Source organism: Arachis ipaensis, chromosome B02, assembly GCF_000816755.2.
Source record: "Arachis ipaensis cultivar K30076 chromosome B02, Araip1.1, whole genome shotgun sequence".
In the NCBI taxonomy this organism is placed as follows: domain Eukaryota; kingdom Viridiplantae; phylum Streptophyta; class Magnoliopsida; order Fabales; family Fabaceae; genus Arachis; species Arachis ipaensis.
The window spans coordinates 75292122-75296401 of NC_029786.2; positions in this window are offsets into that span (position 1 = coordinate 75292122).

Genomic DNA, 4280 nt, shown 5'->3' on the forward strand with positions numbered 1-4280 from the left:
TAACTTAATAAAATTTAAAATTTTACAATTTCACATAATTAATTATCCAGAAACAAATTAACTCAGCAAATAAATTTAACAGAATTATTCAACAATTCACAACTCAAACATTCAGTAAATCATTAAACTCAGTATTATTAACAAACAATAGTACAACTAGCAAAAATAAGCAACTCACAACTCAGCTAATTAACAACTCAATTTCAAACAACAGCAAAAATAATTTCAGACAACAGTAAAACCACTAAACTCAGACATTCAGTAACTCACAACTCACAACCCAGCTAATCAGCAATTCAATTTCAAACAATAGTATAACCAGCAAAAATAATTCCAAGTCACAATGCTTATCGGCGGCAAGGAGGAAGGGGAATGACGGCGATGACAGAGGAGATGGCGACACCGGAGAACACAGAGAGAGAGAGCTCAAACAGAGGAGATGACGACAATCACAGAACTTTCACACAACAGCGAGGGAGCCTCCTACGACAGCGACACAACTTCTTAGGTGCTGGGATGTTATATTTTGAGTTGTCGGTTATGTATTTATATTTACAGACTCTTCTATGTATAAATAACTTATGTTTAATCCTCTTAGAGAATTTTTGAAGAACTAGGTGTTACTTTATATATATATGATATTCTCTGGCCGACAGAGAGGATCTGTTTGAGAAAACCTTAACAGAGCACTTTTACCCTTAACAAAGCACCTTTTTTTTTTGTAATATTTTAACTGTTTGAATATCTACTATGTTGATTTGCTTACAAATATAGTATAATATTTTGAGAAATATTTGAATGATATAGAAAATAAGTTTAAAACTTGTTTTGAATTTGATTTTTCAATTTGATATTGATAATCTATGGACTGTAGTTGATTTGTTGTTCCAAATTTCAATTTGAAATTAGGTTGACGTATAAGTCGGTACAGGTGAATATGATAGGAGACAATTTTATATGATTGTAGACAATGATTTGTCTTTGAATTTAAATAAAATATTAAAAAATTAAAACGAATAAGAATAGAAATTTAAATTTTGTATTTTAGTTCAAATTTTAAAAGATTTATACTTTTACAAACTTTTGAATCTAAAACGAAACAATAAATGATTTCTAAAAATTTATTAAAAATTATCCTTTATTAGGGTTAACCTTTAAAAATGCCTCGGATTATTTAAACCCTGACAAAAATACACTCAAATTTTAATATCGACAAAAATGCCTTCAAATAATTTAAAAACATAACAACAATACCTAACAACAAATATATATTTTCAAAAATACCTTAGAGATTGAATTTTGATACAATTTTTTGTAAGTATGATTATAAAAATAAGATATTATTATACATAAAAATTAGTGATTTTTCATTAAGTATATATTTTTTTATAATTTTTTTGTTAACAATTAATAATACATTTAAAAAATCAAAAAACAATATATACTTAACAAAAAATCACCAAATTTTAAGAATAATAATATCTCATTTTTTTAATTATTCCTGAAAAAAAGGTGCATCAAAATTCAATCTCTAATGTATTTTTTGAGAAATATATATTTAATGTTAGTTTTTTTGAGATTATCTAACATTAAATATGTATTTCTCAAAAAATACATTAGAGATTGAATTTTGATACAATTTTTTTCAAGCATGATTAAAAAAATGAAATATTATTCTTAAAATTTGGTATTTTTTTGTTGAGTATATATTTTTTGTAATTTTTTTGTTAACAACTAATAATACTTTTAAAAATCACAAAAAAATATATACTTAGAAAAAAAATGACCAAATTTTAAGAATAATAATATCTTATTTTTTTAATTATGCTTGTAAAAATTCACATCAAAATTCAATCTTCAAGGCATTTTTTGAAAATATTTATTTACTGTTGGGTATTGTTGTCGTGTTTTTAAATTATTTAAAGACATTTTTGTCGATAGTAAAATTCAGGTATATTTTTGTCAGCGTTTAAATAATTTGGCGATATTTTTGGTGGTTAACCCAAAAAATTATTACTGAAATTTTTGATATTAAAAAAATTATTATAAAGTATAACTCCCAAAGCTGATTCGATTTACTGTGGTTATCCTATACAAATAGTAAATCAAAAGAAGTTGATTTAATTTACTACTGATACTGCATATACATAATAAATCGAATCAATTTAATTTGATTTATTACTTATACAGAAAATATGATAATTCAATTTATATAAAAATATATAAAACAGAATGTGCAACCAATTCTAATTTAAAACATTTGCATAATTTTAAACTCATATTTATTTTATCAAAAATATAAATATGTAGCATTATCCTATATAAAAAGACAGATATTTATAAGGATAAAGTATATTTTTTGTTCTTAAAGTTTGTTAAAAATTTTAAAAATATCCTTAAATTTTATGTTGTTTCAATTTTGTCTCAGAAATTTTTAATTTGCATCAAATATACCCTTAGCGACTAATTTTTCAAAGATTTAGGATAAATTTAGCTACACTTTTATAAGAACAACCTTCAATACAAACAAATCAGACATAGGTATCATGTATTATTGCTGAATCGGTGCTAAATTTTTTAAAAATTTAACTGTAAGGAGTATATTTGATATAAATCGAAAACTTTAAAGACAAAATTAAAACAAAACTTAGGGATATTTTTAAAATTTTTGACAAACTTCACAGATAAAGTATACTTTATCCTATTTATAAATAAAAAAACAAAAAAATAATTAATCATAACATACTTTCTCTGTTCATAGTTATGCTATATTTATTAAATATTTTTCAATGAAATATATACCTAAAAGTACGATAAATATAAAATAAAAAAATAACTATTTATACTCATAAATTTTACGAATGTTGATAAAAGTATCTATTAAAAAAGAAAAATAACATTATATCTATGAAAGATAAATTTCATGTGACAAACGTATCCATCCTAATTTTTTATTAAATTTTTAATAAAATTTTTAAATTAATTCGCCCTTTATATTCAACTTCAACTCTATTGCCGGTTCTTCTTCCCGAAATTCCAAATTTTAACATGAATTCCTCCTAATCTTTATCACTACTTTCTCCTTCTATTAATCACTATCCACTGTCGCGAACACCTGTCATTGCCCACTACCACGATCACCATCCTTTACACTCATTATCGTCCCATACCATCCCTTTTCAAACCCCCACATCTTACACCACCTACCCACTATTGCTACCATCATACCGTTGCTCCCTTCTCATAATTGTGGCGACACCATGAATTCTTTATACCCCATCTGAAACTCAACTTATCAACTCCACTCAACTCTCGTCACACACCAAACTTTGGTTATCACCCTTTTTACTCACTGCTACTTCCTCCAAAAAGTCTTTCCACTCTCATAACCACCACTACTAAGAACAACAACGATACAAACAAAAACAATAACCACCACCACCAACACTTAACACAGATTTCAACAATAGATTTAACAATAGAAACAAAATAAAAAATAGATAGCGAAAAAGTTGATGATGACAAGCGAAATAGTGAAATATGCAGAGATTGTTACTATGGGTGATGAAGGAGACAAAGGTAGTTATGACAGCAACAAATAATGAAAGAAAGAGAATCGGGAGATAGAAAATGGTGGATGAGGTCAATACGAGTTTGGATAATGGTCACGACAAGGAAAGTGAAAAAGGTCGAGGTGGTTGTAACGACAGTGAATGGTGGAGAAGTTAGATGCGATGGTAATGCATGGTGTATGAAAGAGGTAGAGTGGTGATGGTGGTGGCGGTGGTGGGGGATTTGGAAAGAATTGAAGGTTCGAAGAGAGAAAAGAAGTGTAAAAGTTTGAAATTTTGGGAAGAAAAAACGGCAACAGAATTAAAGTTGAAGATAAAAGGTGGGTAATTTGAACATTTTGTTAAAAAGTGAATAAAAAAATGGGTTTAGATACTTTTATCACACGAAATTTATTTTTTATGGATATAATGTTAATTTTTTTTTGTTTAACGGGTACTTTTATAGTGTTCACAACATTAAAAAAAAGAAAGTAAATATATAAATAAAATATAAATAAAAACTTACAAAAAATAGTACATACAATGATTTTTTTTAAGAAAATGTTAAATTTAAATTCAAAAAACCAATTGAATTAACAAAGTCATTAACACACTAACTGAGTTGATGACTATGTTAGTATTAAATTATTAATATATTTTAAAATAAAAAAATATTATTATTAAAAATTTAAAATAAATTTGTTTTTATTAATAAATATGATTACTTGA